The sequence below is a fragment of the Coregonus clupeaformis genome, chromosome 5 (genome assembly GCF_020615455.1).
Source record: "Coregonus clupeaformis isolate EN_2021a chromosome 5, ASM2061545v1, whole genome shotgun sequence".
NCBI lineage: Eukaryota > Metazoa > Chordata > Actinopteri > Salmoniformes > Salmonidae > Coregonus > Coregonus clupeaformis.
Genome location: NC_059196.1, coordinates 41791047 through 41818957, shown reverse-complemented (window position 1 = coordinate 41818957; position 27911 = coordinate 41791047). Strand labels below are relative to the sequence as shown.

At 45.1% G+C, this 27911-nt stretch overlaps 1 pseudogene; it reads left to right on the top strand.

Moving 5' to 3' along the window:
• Positions 1-138: 138 nt before the first annotated feature.
• LOC123485470 lies at positions 139-27322 on the top strand (annotated as a pseudogene).
• Positions 27323-27911: the final 589 nt, after the last annotated feature.

Below are 27911 nucleotides of genomic sequence, written 5' to 3'. Positions count from 1 at the left end.
AATAACAAGTCAGTCATTTCAGTTTTTGAGAGGTGTACAGTATTTTTTTTTTGTAGAAAATCATTATTTGATCCCCTTTTTAAAAATCAAGAAATCTGAACTGGACCAATGGATAACTTTTGATCAAATCCATCATCTGTTTTGACACTGCAAGGCTTCGATCTCCCCCCCTGAAAGTGCCTTTGTAGCATTTGTTTTTGCCACACTGAGCTGTATAATCATTCTCATCTGTAACCTGGTCTTGATTCTCACCATCGTACTCAATAGGAATATCCACCATCCCATGAACCTTCTGCTGCTAAAACTACCCATCAATGACCTTATAGGCTCCACAGCACTCTATACACAGGTCATCAAAGAGCTTTTACTTGACACAAGGACCATTCAATACGCTGTTTGTGTCACACAAGCTTTATTTATTAATATCTATGGGACGGGAGCTGTGTTCATCCTGACTGCTATGGCATATGACAGATATAGGGTGGTTTGTAGAGGGACGTCCGTGGTGCTCATCTGTCCTCAGGACGGCATGGAAGCCATCCCCAACCCCTTCATCCAGCAGCAGGATGGATAGTCGGCCAGCCTCGTTCTCTAGGATGACCTCACAGTAGTCCAATTCCTGGTGTGTATGTCAATTGTATTTCCTTGATTCCTCGCATCCTCTACTTGCCTCCTTCTCAAAATGCATTGGAGGAGAAGATCAGAGGAGAGGAACCTAAGATCTACTCCAATGTGCTTTGAGAAGGAGGGAGGATGTGAGGATTCAATTAAATATTATTGCGGTTAGTATGAAAAAAATAATATATAAAACATTTTTTAAAATGTATGCACTCACTAACTGTAAGGCGCTCTGGATAAGAGCGTCTGCTAAATGACTAAAATGTAAATGTAAAATATATTGCCATATGTTGACCAGTGCTCACATCATGAAAATCATCACACTGATATGGGTGTGTGACTTGATTTTGATGGGGTGCTCTTTTTCCCTGCTGCTTCGGTTACCACGCTGTAGATCTCTGATGGCACTCTCCTGCTGTGACAACCCCTCCATGTTGAAACTGGTCTGTGCTAACACAGCCATCAATAACATCTATGGACTCTTTATTCCTACCCTCATACAGGTTATAGTTGTTTGGACCATTCTCTACACTTACCTTCATATACTTGTCACATGTTTCAGAAAGAAAGGATCAGCTGACACTAAAAGCAAAGTTCTGCAGACTTGTGCTACACATTTAATAGTTTTCACCTCTTCACGTGTTTATGGCTTCTCGTAGTTATTTCATACAGACTGAGCTAATTTCCCTCGCAATTACGTAGACTCATAGGGGTTTCCACATTCATTTTTTCCCCAATTTTAAATCCAATCAGATATGATCTTAAAACAAAAACTATCAGAGAAACGACAGAACAAATAATGCAACAAATATTGTGGTTAAACTCAAATATACTCATTGATAAAAAAATGTTATTTTTTGAAAAAATGTTTCAAAAAGGTATATTCTTTGTAAATTATATCATAGGTAGGACTCGTGGAGTTATGACGCACATGCAGTTAACAAAAACATATGGAAATGTCTGCTCTACCCAAAATTACAACCAAATAATTGAAGCATTATCGCAAAAATGGAAGAGGAAAGTGGAAGTGGGAAAAAGTAAGGAACTTGTCTGTTGGCCCTGTATTAAAGAACATAATTGGTTAAAGAAAATTGTGATAAATAAAAAAGTACGCCAGTTTCATTTAAGGACCAAAGGATTGACAGCCGTCCCATATAGATTGCAAAATATTTGGGAAGAGATTTTTGACGTACCAATTCCATGGCATAGTGTTTATGAACTGATACGCAAAACGACGCCTGATTCAAAACTTAGAATTTTTCAATTTAAATTATTATACAAAATTCTTGCTACAAATAGAATGTTATTTATATGGGGAATACAATCTTCCAAGCTCTGCAGATTTTCCTGCCAAGAGACAGAATCATTAGATCATTTGTTTTGGTACTGTCCATTTGTAGCTTGTTTTTGGACACAGGTCCAGGAATAGCTAAAGGATTACAATATTTACCTGGAGCTAACCCTGCAGATAGCACTACTGGGTGATCTGAAAAGTCATAGTCAATCGATCAATAATATAATAATACTTTTAGCAAAAATGTTTATTTTCAATTTACAATCTGTAGAAACAATGATAATAGAAGGGTTCAGAACTTTTGTAAAACATCACAGTGCAGTTGAAAAATATATGGCAAATAGAAATCCAATATGGATGGTGTTAAGAGATTGATGGGTGGTGTTGAATGGAGCTGGAGGATGGGACTGATAACAACTAACAACAACTAATAACAACAAGATAACTAATGCAAAGCATACCGTGTCCATAAAAAGTATATAGAATATAGGTTGAGAGCTTTTGTGAAAGGTGAAAGAGCACAGTTAGAAAGATATGGCATATATAATTAAAACGGATGGACATCATGAAAATGATTGGAGAGGTTGAGGGTAGAGGAAGCTCAGGAGTAAAAACAAAACAAAAATATAATTATTGTAAAATTGACTGTGTCCATAAAATATATATAGTATGTATAAGCTGTAAGTAGAGGCCTAAGCATTGTTGTTCACTAGTTTACTCCAATTAGGGAAGGGGTGGTGGGGTTGGAAAGTAATAAAGGGAAATATATTTTGTATATGTGTATGTATATGTATTTATGTGTATGTATGTGTATGTGTATGTGTTTGTATATATATATATATATATATATATATATATATATATATATATATATATATATATATATATATATATTTATTGCGAGAGAAAAAACATATGGGGGATTGGAAGTGATGCAGACAATTACATTGATAGAAGTTACAATCTATCTGCAATATTAAAGCTGATCTACCACCTAAAAAAAAAGTTAAATAAAGTCCACCTGTGTGCAATCTAAGTGTCGCATTATCTGTCACATGATCTCAGTATATACAGTGGGGAGAACAAGTATTTGATTCACTGCCGATGTTGCAGGTTTTCCTACTTACAAAGCATGTAGAGGTCTGTAGTTTTTATCATAGGTACACTTCAACTGTGAGAGACAGAATCTAAAACAAAAATCCTGAAAATCACATTGTATGATTTTTAAGTAATTCATTTGCATTTTATTGCATGACATAAGTATTTGATCACCTACCAACCAGTAAGAATTCCGGCTCTCACAGACCTGTTAGTTTTTCTTTAAGAAGCCCTCCTGTTCTCCACTCATTGCCTGTATTAACTGCACCTGTTTGATCTCGTTACCTGTATAAAAGACACCTGTCCACACACTCAATCAAATAGACTCCAACCTCTCCACAATGGCCAAGACCAGAGAGCTGTGTAAGGACATCAGGGATAGAATTGTAGACCTGCACAAGGCTGGGATGGGCTACAGGACAATAGGCAAGCAGCTTGGTGAGAAGGCAACAACTGTTGGCGCAATTATTAGAAAATGGAAGAAGTTCAAGATGACGGTCAATCACCCTCGGTCTTGGGCTCCATGAAAGATCTCACCTCGTGGGGCATCAATGATCATGAGGAAGGTGAGGGATCAGCCCAGAACTACACGGCAGGACCTGGTCAATGACCTGAAGAGAGCTGGGACCACAGTCTCAAAGAAAACCATTAGTAACACACTAAGCCGTCATGGATTAAAATCCTGCAGCGCACGCAAGGTCCCCCCTGCTCAAGCCAGCGCATGTCCAGGCCCGTCTGAAGTTTGCCAATGACCATCTGGATGATCCAGAGGAGGAATGGGAGAAGGTCATGTGGTCTGATGAGACAAAAATAAAGCTTTTGGTCTAAACTCCACTCGCCGTGTTTGGAGGAAGAAGAGGGATGAGTACAACCCCAAGAACACCATCCCAACCGTGAAGCATGGAGGTGGAAACATCATTCTTTGGGGATGATTTTCTGCAAAGGGGACAGGACGACTGCACCGTATTGAGGGGAGGATGGAAGGGGCCATGTATCGCGAGATCTTGGCCAACAACCTCCTTTCCTCAGTAAGAGCATTGAAGATGGGTCGTGGCTTGGTCTTCCAGCATGACAACGACCGAAACACACAGCCAGGGCAACTAAGGAGTGGCTCCGTAAGAAGCATCTCAAGGTCCTGGAGTGGCCCAGCCCGAACCCAATACAAAATCTTTGGAGGGGAGCTGAAAGTCCGTATTGCCCAGCGACAGCCCCGAAAACATGAAGGATCTGCAGTGTGTGCAAACTTGGTCAAGACCTACAGGAAACGTATGATCTCTGTAATTACAAACAAAGGTTTCTGTACCAAATATTAAGTTATGCTTTTCTGATGTATCAAATACTTATGTCATGCAATAAAATGCAAATTAATTACTTAAAAATCATACAATGTGATTTTCTGGATGTTTGTTTTAGATTCCGTCTCTCACAGTTGAAGTGTACCTATGATAAAAATTACAGACCTCTACATGCTTTGTAAGTAGGAAAACCTGCAAAATCGGCAGTGTATCAAATACTTGTTCTCCACACTGTATACACCTGCTCTGAAAGGCCCCAGAGTCTGCAACACAACTATGCAAGCGACACCATGAAGACCAAGGAGCTCTCCAAACAGGTCAGGGACAAAGTTATAAAAAAATATCAGAAACTTTGAACATCCCACGGAGCACCATTAAATCCATTATAAAAAAATTGAAAGAATATGGCATCACAACAAACCTGCCAAGAGAGGGCCGCCACCAAAACACATGGACCAGGCAAGGAGGGCATTAATCAGACAGGCAACAAAGAGACCAAAGATAACCCTGAAGGAGCTGCAAAGCTCCACATCGGAGATTGGAGTATCTGTCAATAGGACCACTTTAAGCTGTACACTGCACAGAGCTGACTTTAATGAAGAGTGGCCAGAAAAAAGTAATTGCTTAAAGAAAAAAGTAAGCAAACACATTTGGTGTTCGCCAAAAGGCATGTGGGAGACTCCCCAAACATATGGAAGAAGGTTCTCTGGTCAGATGATATTGTGGTTAAACTCAAATATACTAATTGATAAAAAATCATGATTATCTTTTTATTTATTCAAAAAGGTATATTCTTCGTAAATGAAATCATAGGTAGGACTGGTGGAGTTATGTTGCACATGCTGTTATGTGGGCAGCTTGTCTCTCCCTTTTCTGTTTCCCTTCCTCCTTGTTTTGTCCCCTCTGTGTCTGTTGTATCTGTATGTGTGTTTGTCCCCTTTATGTGGGTGTGTCTGGAGTGGATCAGGGGGCGTGCTCAGGATCTGCCTCTCCTGTGCAGCTGCGGGTTGTTTCCAGTGATTCCTGCCTACGCAGCTGCATCCTATTCTCTAATCAACCTGCACTACTAATTCCGGGGCATGGCTCTCCACCGGCGCCAGATCGTTGTTCTTACCAGAGCGTTTCGGACATACCTCCCAACCTGCCTGCCTTCCTGCCTGTCGGCCTGCCTGCCTGCCTGCCTGCCTGCCTGCCTCAGCCTCTCCTTCCTCCGGAGCCGACTAGCCCACTCTGTTCCTTTACTTCAGTTGTTTTTGGACTAAGACAATTTTAACTTTTATTAAATATTTTTGTTTCTTCCACTCCCTTTGTCGTGTTTGTTTCTCTGAGTGCTGGGTTGAACCATAGCCTAACAGAACGATCTGGCCATGGACCCAACAGAGAGACAGCACGGGGCAAACGAAGACAGCTTCCAACAAGCTATCCAGGCTCAAGGAACGTTGCTAGGACAGCATGACCAACTGATTCGGACTCTTTTGGAAAATAATCATCAACTGCTGAACCAGGTGACTCAGTTAACTACACAAGTCTCTAAATTGTCTGTTATCAGTTCTCCATCTCTCTCTGACCCCCAGTTTGATGCACCCCAAGTTGGTTCCTCGGACATGATGCAGGCTTCGTTCCATCGGGAACCCCCTGTCACGTCGCCTGAACCGTTCAATGGAGAATTGGACAAGTGCCGGGATTTTTGCTTCAGTGTGACTTGATTTTTTCGGCAGAGACCACTGTCATTTTCTACTGATTCCTCTAAGGTACATTATGTTCTGGGGCTGTTAAGAGGGAGAGCTCTGGTTTGGGCTGAGGCTGTGTGCTCAAATCAAACTTTGACTGGATTGACTTTCGCTGATTTTTCTGCTAAATTGAAGACTGTTTTTGACCATCCTGACCATGTGGGTAATTCCTCCAAGATACTTTTTAATTTGAGGCAGGGTTCTAACAGTGTGGCTGAGTACTCTATTGTTCTGGACTTTGGCAGCGGACTCCAAGTGGAACAATGTGGCACTTCAAGGAGCATTTCTAAACGGTTTGAATGAAGCCATTAAGGATGAACTGGCTGCTCGTGACGAGCCACATGATTTACATTCTCTCGTTTCCCTGTCCATTAAGCTAGACAACCGGTTGCGGGAGGCGTCGGGAGAGAGGCGGTCGGCCGCATCTAGGAGGACGAGTTCCCAGCCTTCAACCACTCGAGTCTCGCCTCCCCGGGAGCCGGCAGCTTCTTATTCCTGATTCCATCCCGAGCACAGAGGGAGGAACCTATGCAAGTGGGTCGAGCTCGACTACCTCCAGCAGAACGGCAACGGCGCCTCCAGGCGGGTGAGTGCCTGTACTGTGGAGACGCCACACATTCTGGCTACATGCCCTAAGCGGCCAAAAGACAAGGCTCGCTCGTAACGGTGGGTCTACTTGCGAGCCCAGAGTTAGATCCTGAACCCATCATTCCCCGATTACAAGTACCTGTAACCTTACGTTTCCAGAGTCATTCCCTGCCACTCTCAGCTCTCATAGACTCAGGTGCAGAAGACAACTTTATTAGCCACCAGTTCGTTACACAAGCTCGTATCCCCATGGAGCCACTACCTACCCCCATTCGGGTCACAGCCCTTGATGGGCGCCTCCGCAGAGATAACTCATCAAACCACCCCCGTTTCCCCTAGTGATTTCTGGCAATCATTGTGAAAGCATTCAGCTAAGAGTTATGTCTGGCTCAGCTACCTCCCCTAATCCTTGGCTTCCCCTGGTTGGCTCTTCACAACCCACAAATTGATTGGACACGTCACACCATTCTCAGTTGGAGCACTAACTGCCATTCAGAGTGCCTTAGGTCAGCGGTTCCCCCACTAAGTGTAACCCAACTCATCCCTCAGCTCCTCTTGATCTGTCATCTGTCCCCAAAGAATACCATGACTTAGCGGAGGTTTTCAGTAAGGACAAGGCTCTGTCTCTACCACCACATAGGCCTTATGATTGCCCTATTGAACTGCTTCCTGGTGCTCCCTTGCCCTCTAGTCGCTTATACAATCTGTCCCGACCGGAAAGAGAGGCAATGGAGCAGTACATTGGTGATTCTCTGGTCTCGGGCATAATCCGTCCCTCGTCGTCTCCTTTGGGTGCAGGTTTCTTTTTCGTGGAAAAGAAGGACAAGTCGTTACGCCCCTGTATCGATTTCAGGGGTTTAAACAACATAACTGTTAAAAACAAGTATCCCCTTCCACTCATCAACTCTGCTTTTGAACCTCTGCATGGCGCCACAGTTTTCTCCAAGCTCGACCTCAGGAACGCTTATCACCTTGTCCGGATCCGTAAGGGAGATGAGTGGAAAACCGCTTTCAACACTCCACTGGGACATTTTGAGTATTTGGTCATGCCCTTTGGGCTCTCAAACGCCCCTGCTGTTTTCCAAGCCATGGTGAACGATGTTCTTAGGGATTTTTTTGAACCGTTTTGTCTTTGTATACCTGGATGATATTCTTGTTTTTTCCAAGTCACCCGAGGAGCATGAGTCACACGTCCGTCAAGTCCTTCAACGGCTCTTGGAAAACAAGCTGTATGTCAAAGCAGAGAAGTGTGAGTTCCACAAACAGTCTACATCGTTCCTTGGTTTCATCATTGAGAGCGGGCAGGTGAAGGCGGACCCCGAGAAGATCCGGGCAGTGACGGAATGGCCCATACCCACCACCCGTAAGCAACTTCAACGATTTTTGGGCTTTGCTAACTTCTACCGTAGGTTCATTAAGGGTTTTAGTAAAGTGGTGGCACCCTTACTAGACTCACATCCCCAAAAGTCCCTTTTCTGTGGTCCCCTGAGGCGGAGCAGGCGGTAGGGGTTTTGAAGGAACTGTTTTCCACCTCCCCTGTGTTGATACACCCCAATACCTCTCTGCAGTTTGTTGTGGAGGTGGACGCGTCGGACTCAGGTGTGGGAGCCGTCCTCTCCCAGCGCTCCCCCCACTGACCAAAAGCTTCACCCCTGTGCTTTTTCTCCAAAAAAATTGTCACCCACAGAACGGAATTACGACGTTGGAAACCGAGAACTGCTGGCGGTCAAGCTAGCACTGGAAGAATGGCGGCACTGGCTGGATGGAGCTGAACTGCCGTTTGTGGTCTGGACAGACCACAAGAACTTGGCTTACATCCAAGCCACTAAGAGACTCAACTCACGCCAAGCCAGATGGGCCCTGTTTTTTAGTAGGTTTAACTTTATTCTTACATACAGACCGGGGTCAAGAAATGTTAAACCAGATGCTTTGTCCCGCCAGTTTGCTGACCCTTCGGAGACCAGCGAGCCTGAGGCAGTCCTGCCTTCCTCATGCGTCGTGGCGGCTGTTCAGTGGGAGATCGAGTCTCTTGTGAAGACTGCACTTGCCACGGACCCGGGACCGGGTGATGGACCTCCCAACCTACTCTTTGTTCCCGAGACGGTCCGGTCTCAGGTGTTGCAGTGGATTCACACCTCCCGTTTTGCTGGTCACCCTGGGATGAGACGCACGTTGACGCTGCTTAGGAGACATTTTTGGTGGCCTTCAATGGAAACTGACGTTCGGGCTTTTGTGGCAGCCTGTTCAACCTGTGCTCGGGCAAAGCCTCCCATCAGTCCCCTTCGGGGCTGCTGCTACCCCTCCCAGTTCCCAGCCGTCCCTGGTCCCACATAGCCATGGATTTTGTCACCGGCCTACCCAAGTCTGAAGGTAATGATACTATACTTACCATTGTGGACAGATTCTCTAAATCTGTTCACTATATAGCATTACCAAAATTACCGTCTGCCAGTGAGACAGCGGACCTCCTAGTCCAACATGTATTCCGTCCCCATGGAATACCTGTGGACATCGTATCTGATAGAGGCCCACAGTTTACTTCCCGTGTTTGGAAGGTTTTCTGTTCTGCTTTGGGTGCTTCCGTTAGTCTGTCCTCAGGGTTTCATCCCCAGACCAACGGTCAAACAGAAAGAGCCAATCAAGACCTCAAGCAACCCTTCGTTGTGTGGCTGCTCAACATCCATCATCCTGGGCCAAACATCTGCCTTGGATAGAGTACGCCCACAACTCCTCACCACCTCTGCCACTGGTCTTTCACCCTTCGAAGTTACCATGGGTTATCAACCCCCTCTGTTTCCTGCTCAGGAGAAGGAATTGGCTGTTCCTTCGGTTCAGGAGAACCTCCGCCCGCTGCCAGAGAGTGTGGCGCGACGCTCGGGAAAGCGTTGCTTCGGACCACCGACAGGAACAAGATGACAGCGGATAGGAGCAGGACTCCCCGCACCTGTGTTTCATCCTGGTCAAGAGGTTCGGCTGTCGTCTAAGAACGTACCTCTTCGTACCAAATCACGCAAGCTGTCTCCTCGGTACCTGGGTCCGTTTGTGGTGGAGTCCATCATTAACCCCGCTGCGGTTCGTTTGAAGTTGCCTTCAGCCATGAAGATACACCCTACTTTCCACGTCTCCCAACTGAAACCTGTGTCCTCCAGCCTTTTGTGTCCGCCGGCTGTTCCACCTCCACCTGTTCGTCTCATTGACGACCATCCGGCCTACACCGTCAGTAGGCTACTGGACTCTCGGAGGCGGGGTAGGGGTCTCCAATACCTAGTCGATTGGGAAGGTTATGGACCAGAGGAGAGGTCTTGGGTCCCTAAGCGTTTTGTGTTGGATCCTCAGCTGATCACGGACTTCCATCACGACAACCCTGACAGGCCTGGTGGGTCGCCAGGTGGCGACCATTGAGGGGGGGTACTGTTATGTGGGCAGCTTGTCTCTCCCTTTTCTGTTTCCCTTCCTCCTTGTTTTGTCCCCTCTGTGTCTGTTGTATCTGTATGTGTGTTTGTCCCCTTTATGTGGGTGTGTCTGGAGTGGATCAGGGGCGTGCTCAGGATCTGCCTCTCCTGTGCAGCTGCGGGTTGTTTCCAGTGATTCCTGCCTACGCAGCTGCATCCTATTCTCTAATCAACCTGCACTACTAATTCCGGGGCATGGCTCTCCACCGGCGCCAGATCGTTGTTCTTACCAGAGCGTTTCGGACATACCTCCCAACCTGCCTGCCTTCCTGCCTGTCGGCCTGCCTGCCTGCCTGCCTGCCTGCCTGCCTCAGCCTCTCCTTCCTCCGGAGCCGACTAGCCCACTCTGTTCCTTTACTTCAGTTGTTTTTGGACTAAGACAATTTTAACTTTTATTAAATATTTTTGTTTCTTCCACTCCCTTTGTCGTGTTTGTTTCTCTGAGTGCTGGGTTGAACCATAGCCTAACACATGCAGCTAACAAGAACATACGGAAATGTCTGCTCTATCCAAAATTACAACCAAATAATTGCAGCATTACCGCAAAAATGGAAGAGGACAGTGGAAGGGGGAAAAAGTAAGGAACGTGTCTGTCGGCCCTGTATTAAAGAACATAATTGGTTAAAGAAAGTTGTGATAAATATAAAAGTATGCTAGTTTCATTTAAGGACCAAAGGATTGACAGCCGTCCCATATAGATTGCTAAATATTTGGGAAGAGATTTTTGACGTACCGGTTCCATGGCATAGTGTTTATGAACTGATACGCAAAACGACGCCTGATTCAAAACCTAGAATTTTTCTATTTAAATTATTATACAAAATTCTTGCTACAAATAGAATGTTCTTTATATGGGGGATACAATCCTCCAAGCTCTGCAGATTTGGCTGTGAAGAGACAGAATCATTAGATCATTTGTTTTGGTACTGTCCATTTGTAGCTTGTTTTTGGACACAGGTCCAGGAATGGCTAAATGATTATAATGTTTACCTGGAGCTAACCCTGCAGATAGCACTACTGGGTGATATGAAAAGTCATAGTCAATCGATCAATAATATAATAATACTTTTTAGCGAAAATGTTTATTTTCAATTTACAATCTGCAGAAACAATGATAATAGAAGTGTTCAGAACTTTTGTAAAACATCACAGTGCGGTTGAAATATATATGTCAAATATGGATGGTGTTAAGAGATAGATGGGTGGTGTTGAATGGAGTTGAAGGATGGGACTAATAACAACTAACAACAACTAATAACAACAAGATAACTAATGTAAAGCATAATGTGTCCATAATAAGTATATAGAATATAGGTTGAGAGCTTTTGTGAAAGGTGAAAGAGCACAGTTAGAAAGATATGGCAAATAGAATTAAAACGGATGGACATCATGAAAATGATCGGAGAGGTTGAGGGTAGAGGAAGCTCAGGAGTAAAAACAAACAAAATATAATTATTGTAAAATTGACTGTGTCCATAAAATATATATAGTATGTATAAGCTGGATGTAGAGGCCTAAGCATTGTTGTTCACTAGTTTATTCCAATTAGGGAAGGGGTGGTGGGGTTTGCTACAAAATAAACATATGGGGAAGTGATGCAGACAATTACATTGATGGAAGTTACAATCTATCTGCAATATTAAAGCTGATCTACCCCCTAAAAAAATAAATAAAAATTATAATAATTTAAAAAAAGAGCGTTGGGCCAGTAACCGAAAGTTCACTGGTTTGAATCCCTGAGCTGACTAGGTGAAAAATCTATCTGTGCCCTTGAACAAGGCACTTAACCCTAATTGCTCATGTAAGTTGCTCTGGATAAGACCGTCTGCTAAATGACTAAAATGTAAAAGTGTAATTGTTATATATCTCATATGTAGGCCTATGCAGTATGTCTGGTGTATTTGGCCGTCTCTTCACATTAAAGATATGATATCACATTCCAGTCAGTGTGTTTGTTGTGTAATGACCTAGTGATTCAGTCGGACATTTTCCCTTTTCTCTTCATCTTGCAAACCCATGTTTAGTTTGTGGATACCACAAAACAAGACATACTTCAAATGTATAGAACGAGACATAGACATATCTATTTTGGTCTCAAAATTGTGTTCATTCAAAAGTCTGTGATGCTGATAAGAACAATGTGAATGAACTCAGAAAAAAAAGGAACACATTTGTTCACAGCACCCTCTAGTGATTTTGTTCTGCACAAAATACAGCCTGGAATCCACACTGAATATCACTCCGTTCCACTGTTTCACTGATTCAGTCTGGAAATTCTCCAGTAGAGGCACTTGATCAGTGTCCACTCAGAAACTATGGGCGGGTTTAGCACACATGGAAAAATGTGGCTTCTGAAGATTTGGTCTGCTGATTGGTTGAAGATCAAGTTGCATAGCACCTTTCATCAGAGCACAGATTCAATGCAATACCAGACAGGTTGAATCAATGAAATGAAACAATACTGAAAAGGATGCAAATGCAAATGCAAAGTGAGAATGTGTCAGGAAAAGAGTGGTGGAAAGTTTGGTTTACAAATTGAGATAATTATTCATATAATTTATTTTATGAGAAAAGTGGTATTCCAGCTGACAGTTTTCATATGTAAAACCATAGTAAAAATACTGTATATGGAGGAAATTGTATTTGCTAATTAAACATAAAGGATAAATATTTGTTTTTGTGGTAATTCAGGTAACTTGAAACACAATCACATAAATTGACATCAATGAATTATATATATATATATATATATATATATATATATATATATATATATATATATATATATATATATATATAACTGTATATTTACCCTTTACTTAGACAGATGGAAAGGAGACAGGCAGTAGGGCAACACAGGGATTGAACTCTGGTCTCCGGTGGGGAGTAGTATAGGACTGGCCATAAGAGTCACTGCTAGACCACAGGCTCTGGACGTTAAGTAAGGGATAATCAATGAGGGGCTATGCGTTCTATTGAAAATAATGAACGAGGTGGAAGGTGTGTTCCACGACACGCCAGCGGAGTGAAACTAAGCTTCCACGTCGTTCATTCTTTTCCAAAGAAAGCAAAGCCCTTCGTTGATTATCCTTTACTTGACGTGCAGAAACCGTAGTCTAGCAGTGACTGTCACAGCCAGTCATACACTGCTCCCCACCGGAGACCAGGGATCAATCCCTGCGTCCACCCTTCCTACTGTTGTCCCACTTGCTTGTCTCCTGTGCCATTACAATGAACCTATACTATAGCTCCTCTTCTGGTCCCAATGCTTTCTAACATACATTGACATCCCAATGCTTTTTAACATACATTCCTCTTGAGTATTATATTCCTTGACAATAGAAATTAAAACATATAACAAACAGAACAATGAGGAATTAACGTTACATTATAATGTTACAGTATTGACTTTTACTGCTCTAACTGAACCTTTTGCCATGGAGAAAAGCTGAAGTAATTTCACTCTAATCTCTTTAGTTTTGATACCATATATTACTGGGTTTAGACCTGAAGGAAATACAACAAATATCATTCCTGCAAATGTCTGAAGTAGGAGTGGACTGTTTGGTATTCGATACACAAGGACAATAATGATACCTGAGAACTCATAGATTAGAAAGACAAGCAGGTGTGTGGCACAGGTATGCAAGGCCTTTAGCTTGGCATCAGAGTCACTACTTTTAAAGCATGTGAATAGAATCAATGAGTAGGAGAACACCACAGAAAAACACCCTCCCCCATGGAGTACACCTGTGATGAATAAGCCATAGATGTTGTTCACTGTGGTGTCTGTTGCACAGGTCAGTCTTAACAGGGACACGTTGTCACAATAGATGTTCACGATAACTGTTTTACAAACAGGGAAACGCAACATGAGCCCGAACAGGATCCCCACCAGTAGAAAGTCAATCAGCCAAGCAGAGGCAATGAGACTTACAACAGTGCTCTTAGTCATGATCGAGTGGTACCTTAATGGATGACAGATAGCTATATAGCGATCAAACGACATAATAGACAATATGAGAAGTGTCGCTCCGCCATACATATGAATACAGAAAGCCTGAATCAAGCATGCTGGGTAAGTGATGTGCCTATCCTCAGACAATACATCTGACATGACCCTTGGAATCATTGCACTGATACCTATCAAGTCATTGATGGATAAATTAAAAAGGAACAGATACATAGGCCCGTGTAGATTTCTGTTGAAAGCTATAACCGCAAGCAAAGACAGATTACCGAATAGTGTAAATAAGTAGACGAGAGAGCCTATTAGGACAGTCAAATATTTCCCTTCAGAGGTCAAGTCTATTTTGCCCATTATGAAAACAGTGTCAAGTACATCTATGGTTCGGTTCCCCATCCTCCTGTAGCGTTGAACCTCACGGCAGCTTCACACCAGCTTTGAAGAGTGTAAAAAATGTCCAAAAACATCAACTTAAATGTACAGGAATTGTTATTCACTGATAGCCTTGTAGATGTACAGTGCAGAACATCAGTGTTAATAGTTATGGAAACGTGGTTGCATATATTTATAAGAAAGGTGATCCTGTGCTTTGTGGTTCTAAAACCTTACCTCAAACAATTATTGGTCTGTCATTAATAATGTATTAATGTATTTTGGAGGCAGTGATTGGACAATGTAAATCAGGGGTGTAAAACTAATTCCATGGAGGGCCAGTGTCTGTGGGTTTTTGGTGATTCCTTTAAATTAAGACCTAGACGACTAGGTGAGGGGAGTTCCTTACTAATTAGTGACCTTAATTCATCAATCAAGTAAAAGGGTGGAGCGAAAACACGCAGGTACTCAGCCCTCCGTGGAATAAATTTGACACATGATGTAAATTATTAGATAATCTCTCCTAGGAGGCAAATGTCATGTCAGGAAGCCAACTACAGCTTAACTTGGATTTATCGTAAATTTACCAGACATATAAATCTGGCACATGAGATTGCATGTACAGATTTAGGAAATGATGAACTATTCTTAAAAAATAAGCAAATTTCATTGGGAGCCACTTGGCTTTGTTTTCTAGTGCAATAAACTTCCCACAATCAGAAGTTATATAATACTCTAAGAAAATGTAGCTCTTCTAAGCTTCAACAAAAGCTTTAAAAAACGAACATTTCATTTCCACAATGTATTTGCCGTTAGCCTGGTAATGCACTCACTGCAGACCAGACCTGGGGTCAAATGCTATTTCAGGTATTTAAATTACTTTTCAAAACATTTCAAAACAAGTATTCAGATAACGTTTATTTGAAAAAACAAGTAGTTTAATATTGGAATGTATTTGGAAATACACTTGGAATGAATTTGAAAATTGTCAGCTTCCTGCCTCCTGTTTGTCTCCGGGCCTCTAGAGGTCATCTGTGTTCCCCTCTGCCTTAGTTCTTCCTCGTGTGTCCTTATTAGCTTGATCCAGGTCACCTGTGCCTTGTTTCCCCTAGAGTATTTTAGCTGTGTTTTTTCCCCTGTTCCTCACTTGGTTTGTGAGTCCTGGCTATGTGTCTCCTGCTTTGTCCCACCGTGTCTTTCCAAGTAAGCTTTTCTAAGTTATCTTTAGTTTGTTTTTCTCCCCTCGTGGAGTTATTTTGTTTTGCCTCCTGTTTTGTTACTCTACCTCTGTTAATATACCTCTTTCTGAGAATAACTTTTGTTGGACTATTTTTGAAGTGCAAAGAACCTTTTTGTTACATTAAATCTACTTACCTGGAGTATTGCCTTGGGTGTTTCATTTGGGTCCAACTATACCTCCTCTGTGGCTAAGGGGTAGAACCCCCAGCTCCCCACATCTGAGACCGGAGTTCTAGCCCAGCTTGTGACAGAAAAAACCAAGTCAATCATGGACCCAGAAACACTCAGTTCCCAGGACCTGGTGGCGGTGATCACTCGACATGAGGCATCTTTCCAGCGCCAGGAAGCCGTTCTCAGCCGACAAGAAGAGCTGATGGCTAGTCATTCTCAACTCCTGGCCGAAATGATGAGTTCCCTCCACCAGCTCTTTGAACGCCTCCCTGGTCCTCTCCCTTCCTCCAGGTCACCCCCCAGTGACGACAGGCCTTCTCCAGTGGCGGAGCCCCGACTACCACCTCCCAAGCCCTTTTCTGGGGATCCAAGCTCTTGCCAGGGTTTCCTCACCCAATGCTCCCTCACCTTCGAGCTCCAACCCTCAAGTTTTCCCACAGACCGTTCCAAGATTGCCTACATCATTACCCTTCTTTCAGACAAGGCGCTCGCCTGGGCCTCTGCGGTGTGGCAGTCCCAGGAGGCCTGTTGTGACTCCTACGCTGCATTTGTAGAAGAGTTCAAGCGGGTGTTCGATCATCCTGTCAGTGGGCGGGAGGCTTCCAAGCGCCTACTGTCTCTCCGTCAGGGTCCCCGAAGCACGGCAGATTTTGCCATTGAATTCGGACCATAGCAGCAAGGAGCGGATGGAATGATGAAGCGCTGAGGGTCTGTTTTCAGGGAGGGTTATCTGAGCCCCCTTCAAGATGAGTTAGCCACCCGAGAACCAGCTGGAGATCTCGAGTCCCTCATAGCCTTGGCCATCCGCCTGGACAATCGTCTAAGAGAGCGGAGAACGGCTCGCCGCCAGGTGTCTCAGTCCCAGGTTCCTCTGAGTAGCTCTGTTTCTCCTGTTTGGACTCCGTCATTCAGAGCTTCCCCGGCTCCTGAACTGCTCCAGGATTCCCCGGAGAGCATGCAGTTAGGCCGTTCCAGGCTTTCTCCCAACGAAAGGGAACGTCGCATGAGGGAGCGTCGGTGCCTCTACTGCGGGGTTGCCGGCCACTTCCGCTCCACTTGCCCCCGAGCTTTGGGAAACGCCTGTCCCCGCCCAGCTACAGGAGGGTTGTGATGGGGAAAATTAGAGCTCCTCCTACTAACGCTGTCCTAGCTATTCCAGCCACTCTGTCCTGGGAGGGCCACCAGCATCGGGTCCAGGCTATGATCGATTCCGGTGCCGCAGGTGATTTCATGGATGTAACCTTGGCTAAGGAACTTAAGATCCCTACCCAACTACTTCCTCAACCCCAGGCAGTTACAGCCTTAGATGGCAGACCTCTGGAACCAGGAAAGGTTACTGAGGCGACTCAGTCCCTGCGACTTACCATCTCTCAACACCAGCAGGAGGAGACCTTCTATCTCATTGACTCTCCCGAGTATCCTATTATCCTGGGTCACCCTTGGCTATGCAGACATAATCCCCAGATCGACTGGCCTACTGGCACCATTCTAAGCTGGGGTTCCACTTGCCAACTCACCTGCATGCTTCAGAGTCCCTCAGCCCCTAGTACCCAGTTTCAAGAGTCTGTTGACGTCTCCCGAGTCCCCAGTGTTTACCATCGGTTCAAGGCAGTGTTCAGCAAGGCCCTGGCTACTTCCTTACCGCCTCATCGCACGTATGACTGTGCCATTGATCTACTCCCTGGTTGCTGCCCTCCTAGAGGTCGGATCTTTTCCTTATCCTCCCCCGAGCAAGCAGCTATGGACACCTACATTAAGGAGTCCTTGGCAGCCGGCCTCATCTGTGCCTCTACTTCCCCGGCTGGGGCGGGCTTCTTTTTTGTTGAAAAGAAAGACGGGGGTCTTAGGCCTTGTGTTGATTACCGGGGACTCAACAAGATCACGGTTCGGAATCGATACCCCCTTCCTCTCATGGCCACTGCTTTTGAGCTGCTTCAAGGGGCTTCCATTTTTACTAAACTGGATCTCCGCAATGCTTACCATCTTGTGCGGATCCGGCAAGGGGACGAGTGGAAGACGGCGTTCAACACGCCCACGGGGCACTATGAATATCGGGTGATGCCGTTCGGGCTCACCAATGCCCCCCGCAGTATTCCAAGCCCTGATTAATGATGTTCTCCGGGATATGCTTAATCTGTTCGTCTTCGTGTACCTGGACGATATCCTCATCTTCTCGAGGTCACTGAAGGAGCATGAGGGGCATGTTAGCAGGGTTCTCCAGAGGCTCCTTGACAATCACCTCTACGTTAAACCTGAGAAGTGTGAGTTTCATGTTTCTCAGACTCAGTTTCTCGGGTTTATTGTCACTCCCGGCCACCTAGAGATGGATCCCAAGAAGGTCAAAGCGGTCCACAGCTGGCCCACACCTGCCACGGTCAAGGAGGTTCAACGGTTCATTGGCTTTTCTAACTTCTATCGGAAGTTCATTAAGAATTTCAGCTCTGTGGTAGCCCCTTTGACGACGCTTACCAAGGGAGGAGGGACCAAGATTCACTGGGGTCCGGAAGCAGCAGGGGCCTTCGAGGATCTCAAGCGCCGCTTCACTTCTGCTCCGATTCTGGTGATCCCTGACCCAGAAAGACCTTTCGTGGTGGAGGTGGACGCCTCAGAGGTGGGGGTGGGAGCCGTCCTGTCACAGAGGGGTGAGGATGGGAGATTACACCCTTGTGCCTTCATGTCTCGCCGCCTGTCTGAGGCCGAGCGCAACTACCACGTGGGGGATCGAGAGTTGCTTGCGGTTAAGCTGGCCTTGGAAGAGTGGCGCCATTGGCTTGAGGGGGCTCAGCATCCTTTCCAGGTTCTCACAGACCACAAGAACCTGGAATATCTCCAACAGGCTAAGCGGATGAACCCTCGGCAAGCACGATGGTCCCTTTTCTTTAATCGATTCCAGTTCCTCCTGTCTTACCGACCTGGCACCAAGAACGTCAAGCCGGATGCCCTGTCTCGAGCCTATTCTCCCGAGGTACAAGAGAAGCCCTTGGCATTGATTATTCCGAGGTCTAGGATCGTCGCACCTCTTCAGTGGGAACTAGAAAGAGGGGTACGAGAGGCCCTTGTCCATGAGCCCGATCCAGGCGGTGGTCCTGCCGGTCGCCTGTACGTTCCTCTCTCTGTTCGGGCCCGTGCTTGCAGTGGGGTCATGAGTCGACCTTGACATGCCATCCAGGCAGTGCTCGCACACTGGAATTCCTCCGACGGCGGTTTTGGTGGCCGTCCATCAAGAAGGACGTGCAGGTCTATGTTGAGGCCTGCCCTGTGTGCAACCAGGGAAAGTCGACACGCCAGCGACCCCAGGGACTGCTCCATCCCTTACCTGTTCCTCGAAGGCCATGGTCACACCTTTCTCTGGACTTTGTTACGGGACTTCCTCCATCCCAGGGCAACACCGTCATCCTAGTGGTGGTAGACCGGTTCTCTAAGGCTGCCCGGTTTATTCCCCTGCCCAAGCTGCCCTCGGCTAAGGAGACTGCTGAGCTCCTCATGAACCATGTCTTCCGGATATTTGGAATTCCCCTGGACGTGGTCTCCGACCGAGGTCCCCAATTCTCGTCCCCGGTTTTGGGGGCCTTCTGCAGGCTTATTGGGGCCACAGCCAGCCTATCGTCGGGGTTCCATCCAGAGTCTAATGGCCAAACGGAACGGATTAATCAGGATCTGGAGACCATCCTGCGGTGTATGGCGGCCAGTAATCCCACGTCTTGGGCCACCTATATCATTTGGGCTGAATATGCCCACAACACCCTCCAGTCCTCAGCCACCGGATTGTCCCCCTTCGAATGCCAGTTCGGTTACACCCCTCCATTATTTCCAGAGGAAGAGGCGCAAGTTGGTGTTCCCTCGGCCCAGCGCTTTGTCCAACGCTGTAGGCGGACCTGGAAGAAGGACAGGCGTACCCTCCTTCGGACCTCCCAGAGATACCAAGGTCAGGCTAATCGCCGCCGCCGGACGGCCCCTAGTTTCCGAGCTGGTCAGAGAGTTTGGTTGGCCACTAAGAACCTGCCCCTCCGGGTCGAATCCAAGAAGCTTTCCCAGAAATACATTGGCCCTTTCCGCATAGCAAGAAAGGTTAACCCTGTTTCGTATCGTTTGGTTCTCCCTCGCTCCCTTAGAATTAACCCCACTTTCCATGTTTCACTACTTAAACCTGTCTTGTCTTCTCCCTTTGCCCCCCCACGCAGACCCCCGCCACCTCCCAGGATCATTGACGGCCAGCCAGCCTACACAGTCCGCCGGATACTGGACTCCCGGAGGGTCCAGAACTCTCTGCAGTATCTGGTGGACTGGGAGGGCTACGGGCCAGAGGAGCGCTCCTGGGTTCCAGCCAAGGACATCCTGGACCCAGGTTTGATCCGAGAGTTTCGCACCCTGAGGCCAGGGTGTTCTGGAAGGAACGTCAGGAGTCGTTCCTAGAGGAGGGGGTCCTGTCAGCTTCCTGCCTCCTGTTTGTCTCCGGGCCTCTAGAGGTCATCTGTGTTCCCCTCTGCCTTAGTTCTTCCTCGTGTGTCCTTATTAGCTTGATCCAGGTCACCTGTGCCTTGTTTCCCCTAGAGTATTTTAGCTGTGTTTTTTCCCCTGTTCCTCACTTGGTTTGTGAGTCCTGGCTATGTGTCTCCTGCTTTGTCCCACCGTGTCTTTCCAAGTAAGCTTTTCTAAGTTATCTTTAGTTTGTTTTTCTCCCCTCGTGGAGTTATTTTGTTTTGCCTCCTGTTTTGTTACTCTACCTCTGTTAATATACCTCTTTCTGAGAAGAACTTTTGTTGGACTATTTTTGAAGTGCAAAGAACCTTTTTGTTACATTAAATCTACTTACCTGGAGTATTGCCTTGGGTGTTTCATTTGGGTCCAACTATACCTCCTCTGTGGCTAAGGGGTAGAACCCCCAGCTCCCCACATCTGAGACCGGAGTTCTAGCCCAGCTTGTGACAGAAAATATTCAATACACTGACTCAAATACACTCCTATGCATTTAACCTAGGTATTTGAAAATAATATTTGAAATAAGTATTTGAAAATCCTGTCAAATACAATTTGGTAGACTATTTGGTTTTTACAAATAACCATTCAAATATTCAAATGAAAGTACTTGTTTTGGGCTGTGTATATATTTAATTAACAAATACTCAAATATATAAATAACAAATACTCAAATACACGTCCACTGCAGACATGCTCTCGCAGGGCCATGGTTGTTCAGGCCTTCATCAGAGCAAAGCCATGGAACTTGGTGACTGATGAACCAAATGTTCTGCAGATAAAGCACTCCCACAGTAAAAAAGAAAGAAAGAGAGATGGTTACTATAGCCTATTTCATGGAAGGGTTTTATAGTGAACGTGAACTGTCTTTCACATGATTTATACACTCTTTTGGTAATATAAAAATATTAATAATACGTCACACACATGATTTATACACTCTTTTGGTAATATAAAAATATTAATAATACGTCACACACAAGGACAGAAGATGTCAACAAAGAACAATTTAACTTTAATTGAATGTTCTTGATGGGTGGTCCCCTCCACTTTGTCAGCTAATTTCTGTTCACTTACAGTATGTCAAATCAAATCAAAATCAAATCAAATCAAATTTTATTGGTCACATGCGCCGAATACAACAGGTGCAGACATTACAGTGAAATGCTTACTTACAGCCCTTAACCAACAGTGCATTTATTTTAAACAAAAAAAGTAAGAATAAAACAACAACAAAAAAAGTGTTGAGAAAAAAAGAGCAGAAGTAAAATAAAGTGACAGTAGGGAGGCTATATATACAGTAAAATAAAGTGACAGTAGGGAGGCTATATATACAGGGGGGTACCGTTGCAGAGTCAATGTGCGGGGGCACCGGCTAGTTGAGGTAGTTGAGGTAATATGTACATGTGGGTAGAGTTAAAGTGACTATGCATAAATACTTAACAGAGTAGCAGCAGCGTAAAAGGATGGGGTGGGGGGGCAGTGCAAATAGTCCGGGTAGCCATGATTAGCTGTTCAGGAGTCTTATGGCTTGGGGGTAGAAGCTGTTGAGAAGTCTTTTGGACCTAGACTTGGCACTCCGGTACCGCTTGCCGTGCGGTAGCAGAGAGAACAGTCTATGACTAGGGTGGCTGGAGTCTTTGACAATTTTGAGGGCCTTCCTCTGACACCGCCTGGTATAGAGGTCCTGAATGGCAGGGAGCTTTGCCCCAGTGATGTACTGGGCCGTACGCACTACCCTCTGTAGTGCCTTGCGGTCAGAGGCCAAGCAGTTGCCATACCAGGCGGTGATGCAACCAGTCAGGATGCTCTCGATGGTGCAGCTGTATAATTTTTTGAGGATCTGAGGACCCATGCCAAATCTTTTTAGTCTCCTGAGGGGAATAGGCTTTGTCGTGCCCTCTTCACGACTGTCTTGGTGTGTTTGGACCATGATAGTTCGTTGGTGATGTGGACACCAAGGAACTTGAAGCTCTCAACCTGTTCCACTACAGCCCCGTCGATGAGAATGGGGGCGTGCTCAGTCCTCTTTTTTTTCCTGTAGTCCACAATCATCTCCTTTGTCTTGGTCACGTTGAGGGAGAGGTTGTTGTCCTGGCACCACACGGCCAGATCTCTGACCTCCTCCCTATAGGCTGTCTCATCGTTGTCGGTGATCAGGCCTACCACTGTTGTGTCGTCGGCAAACTTAATGATGGTGTTGGAGTCGTGCCTGGCCATGCAGTCATGGGTGAACAGAGAGTACAGGAGGGGACTGAGCACGCACCCCTGAGGGGCCCCCCGTGTTGAGGATCAGTGTGGCAGATGTGTTGTTACCTACCCTTACCACCTGGGGCGGCCCGTCAGGAAGTCCAGGATCCAGTTGCAGAGGGAGGTGTTTAGTCCCAGGATCCTTAGCTTAGTGATGAGCTTAGAGGGCACTATGGTGTTGAATGCTGAGCTGTAGTCAATGAATAGCATTCTCACGTAGGTGTTCCTCTTGTCCAGGTGGGAAAGGGCAGTGTGGAGTGCGATAGAGATTGCATCATCTGTGGATCTGTTGGGGCGGTATGCAAATTGGAGTGGGTCTAGGGTTTCTGGGATTATGCTGTTGATGTGAGCCATGACCAGTCTTTCAAAGCACTTCATGGCTACAGACGTCAGTGCTACGGGTCGGTAGTCATTTAGGCAGGTTATCTTAGAGTTCTTGGGCACAGGGACTATGGTGGTCTGCTTGAAACATGTTGGTATTACAGACTCAGTCAGGGACATGTTGAAAATGTCAGTGAAGACACTTGCCAGTTGGTCAGCACATGCTCGGAGTACACGTCCTGGTAATCCGTCTGGCCCTGCGGCCTTGTGAATGTTGACCTGCTTAAAAGTCTTACTTACATCGGCTACGGAGAGCGTGATCACATAGTCATCCGGAACAGCTGGTGCTCTCATGCATGCTTCAGTGTTGCTTGCCTCGAGCGAGCATAGAAGTGGTTTAGCTCGTCTGGTAGGCTTGTGTCACTGGGCAGCTCGCGGCTGTGCTTCCCTTTGTAGTCTGTAATAGTTTTCAAGCCCTGCCACATCCGACGAGCGTCAGAGCCAGTGTAGTATGATTCAATCTTAGACCTGTGTTGACTCTTTGCCTGTTTGATGGTTCGGTCGGAGGTCATAGCGGGATTTCTTATAAGCGTCCGGGTTAGAGTCCCGTTCCTTGAAAGCGGCAGCTCTACCCTTTAGCTCAGTGCGGATGTTTCCTGTAATCCATGGCTTCTGGTTGGGGTATGTACGTACGGTCACTGTGGGGACGACATCATCGATGCACTTATTGATGAAGCCAGTGACTGATGTGGTGTACTCCTCAATGCTGTCTGAAGAATCCCGGAACATGTTCCAGTCTGTGCTAGCAAAACAGTCCTGTAGCTTAGCATCTGCGTCATCTGTCATATTGTCATCTGTCATATTGTCATATGTCATATTTCACCAGAAGACAGAAGATGTCAACAAAGAACAATTGAACTTTAATTGAATGTTCTTGATGGGTGGTCCCCTCCACTTTTGTCAGCTAATTTCTGTTCACTTACAGTATGTCATATTTCACCAGTGATGAGGAAAGAGTTGTACAGTCTGTCATATCAGACTGCATTCATTAATCTTTTGTTGCTGCTGTAGCATTCCTTAGTAGCACTTTATATTAACGGTCTATGTATAATGCATTATGCATGAATTATTGACCTCAAAATCAAATGCCGACCGTATTATCTCCCAAGAGAATTTTCTTCGGTTATAGACACGGCCGTGTATATCCCCCCTCAAGCACCACGACGGCCCTCAAAGAACTTTACTGGACTTTATGCAAACTGGAAACCACATATCCCGAGGCTGCATTTATTGTAGCCGGGGATTTTAACAAAGCAAATTTGAGGACTAGGCTGCCGAAGTTCTATCAACATATTGACTGTTGTACTCGGGCAGCTAAAATCCTCGACCATTGCTATTCAATCTTCCAGGATGGTTATAAGGCCCTCCCCTGCCCTCCTTTCGGCAAATCTGACCACGACTCCATTTTGCTCCTCCCTTCCTATAGGCAGAAACTCAAACAGGAAGTACTGTACCCGTGCTAAGGACTATTCAACGCTGGTCTGACCAATCGGAATCCACGCTTCAAGATTGTTTTGATCACGCGGACTGGGATATGTTCTGGGTAGCTTGCAAAAATAATTTAGACGAATAGACTGAAACGGTGACTGAGTTCATCAGGAAGTGTATAGGTGATGTTGTGCTCACTATGACTATTAAAAGCTACCCTAACCAGAAACCGTGGATAGATGGCAGCATTCACATAAAACTGAAAGCGCGAACAACCGCATTTAACCATGGCAAGGTGACTGGGAATATGGCAGAATACAAACAGTGTAGCTACTCACTCCGTCAACGCAATTAAGATGGCAAAACATCAGTATAGAGACAAAATGGAGTCGCAATTCAACGGCTCAGACACGAGACGTATGTGGCAGGGTCTACAGATAATCACGGACTACAAAAGGAATACCAGCCACATCGCCGACACCGACGTCTCGCTTCCAGACAAGCTAAACACCTTCTTCACCCGCATTGAGGATAACACAGTGCCAACGACGAGGCCCACTATCAAGGACTGTGGCCTCCAGTGATGCCAACTTATCAATTTTGTTGCTAGATTTGGCAACTTTTCAGACTATCCTGACAACTATTTTTTCAAACAGCACCTAGCAACAAATTTAGCTACTTTTAAAAATGTATTTGAAACTTTTAGCAACTTTTGAAAATTGTCTCAAACGCTAAAATGCACGCATTTTCCCTCAAAATGACACAAAAAATGATTTTCTCTGTCACACACTAACTCACAACACACGTGCATGGCTGCAAAAGTGCATTGTGAGTGACGTCAGCAGCAGGCGCTCAGCTCCTGCACAGGCAGCAGCAGGCCAGCCAAGCAGCACAACAACCTGGAGAGAGCTGGAGAGAGATGTCTAGTGCACTCATTATTATTTGAGTTAAGATGCTTGTTCAATAAGATAGCATATGTACCTTGTTATTAGCATGTACCTAGAATTATTGATCCGTTAGGTAGCATGTTAATTAACTACCAATGCACTGCTTAAAAATATAATTGCTCAGAATGTGTAGGTTTACTAGTTACTAAGGAAAAAATTAAATGTAATTGTTCAATAATGTGTAATGTGTAATTGTTCAATAATTCAATGTGTTGTGTTTAAAAATATAAATATCTGATCATATAAAATGTGTTGTGTTTATATTACTTTTACAAATAAAAATATGTGATAATAAACAAACAAATCTAAACTAACAAATGTCAAATCATATTTGTCGCCGAGACGCCAGTCAATTTGAGCAACGTTATTGTGTATTCTACGTAATGACGCAGTTTTACATTATTACATAATGACGTCATCACGCAATGACATCACAACGTCATTTAGCAACTTTTAGCAACAAATCGACCTGCCTCTAGCAATTTCCCCTGAAAATGAGTTGGCAACACTGGTGGCCTCTCCTTCTCTGTGGCCGACGTGAGTAAGACATTTAAGCATGTTAACCCCCACAAGGCTGCCAGCCCAGACTGTAAGAGGTGATTTGAAGGAGTCAGGCGCAGGAGGGTAAATCACAGAATACAGAGTTTATTCCATAGTACAAAGTTACGCTGGATAGCGTCAAACAGTCCAGTTCGCAAAACAGCCGCACTGGAACAAAACAGGCACACAGGCAAAATATAACCCGGCAATACAAAGTACACGTAGCTCAACCAAGCTACTCTCTCCTCACATTCAACAATCACCCACAAGGACAAGGGGGACAGAGGGAACACTTATACATGTACTAATGAGGGGAATATGAACCAGGTGTGTGTAATAGACAAGACAAAACAAATGGAATGATGAGATATGGAGCGGCAGTGGCTAGAAGGCCGGTGACGACGAACACCGAAGCCTGCCCGAACAAGGAGAGGAGGCAGCTTCGGAGGAAGTTGTGACACAGACGGCATCCCTAGCTGCGTCCTCAGAGCATGCACAGACCAGCTGGCTGGTGTGTTTACGGACATATTCAGTCTCTCCCTTTCCCAGTCTGCTGTCTCCACATGCTTCAAGATGGCCACCATTGTTCCTGTACCCAAGAAAGCAAAGGTAACTGAACTAAATGACTACCGCCCCGTAGCACTCACCTCTATCATGAAGTGCTTTGAGAGACTAGTCAAGGATCATATCACCTCTACCTTACCTGTCACCCTAGACCCACTTCAATTTGCTTACCGCCCCAATAGATCCACAGACGATGCAATCGCCATCACACTGCACACTGCCCTATCCCATCTGGACTAGAGGAATACCTACAGTGGGGAGAACAAGTATTTGATACACTGCCGATTTTGCAGGTTTTCCTACTTACAAAGCATGTAGAGGTCTGTAATTTTTATCATAGGTACACTTCAACTGTGAGAGACGGAATCTAAAACAAAAATCCAAAAAATCACATTGTATGATTTTTAAGTAATTAATTTGCATTTTATTGCAAGACATAAGTATTTGATCACCTACCAACCAGTAAGAATTCCGGCTCTCACAGACCTGTTAGTTTTTCTTTAAGAAGCCCTCCTGTTCTCCACTCATTACCTGTATTAACTGCACCTGTTTGAACTTGTTGTAGTTCAACGCCTGCTTTAGCCTGATAGCTCATCGATTTCAGCAAACAGACCCTTTCTTGAGGAGAGCTTTTGGAGTATCAGTTATGGTGTTCCCTCCCATTCTGAATCCCCTCATATATGGTCTAAAAACTAAAGAAATTCGCCAAAATGTTCTGGGTTTCTACAAACGAAAGGTATCTTCAGTTAAATGAGAAGAAATACTGTACATGAACATGTATAATACATGGCATTCGCTTCAGATAGTTTTTAAGGCCTTCCCAATAAAAGAAAGATATGCTCCTTTGTAAATCAGTCTGTCACGGTTTCGGCCGAGGCTGCTTCTCCTCTTTGTTCGGGCAGGCTTCGGCGGTCGTCGTCTCCGAAGTACTAGCTGCCACCGTTCTATGTTTCGATGTCCGTTTGGTTTGGTCTGTTTGTACACCTGTTCTTTGTTAGTGTTGATTATGTGCCCTATAAGTTCTCTTAGGTTTTGTCATGTGTTGTGTGTAATTGTTTCGTGTCAGCTTGGCGTCAGTTTGTTCTTTCTCGTTCTGTTTTGTTTGGAGAGAGTGTCCGCACTGTGTGCGCAGTTTGGGTTACGCTCTGTTTCCTGTGTGCGTAATTGTTTCGCTTGCCCTCCGGCTGGGATTTTGCCGTGAGTCTTTTTGCATTATTTGATCCTCACTAAAGACTGTTGAAGAGCCTCTGTTGTCCTGCGCTTGATTTCTGCACCACATCTACGCTCAGCCCTTGACATAGTCAATGAAAATTAGAGTTGTGTTCCGTCTTTTTGTGCAAGACAATTAGTAATTTCATTGATTTGTTATAGGTTAAAATGTGTAATGGGTTAATATTGGTTATGGGTTGGCTACAGCATGTTGACTACATTTTGTGTAACTTGTTTTGTTTTGTCAGTCTTCACCATTTTAATAACAATAACAATCTAAGACAGCACAGTA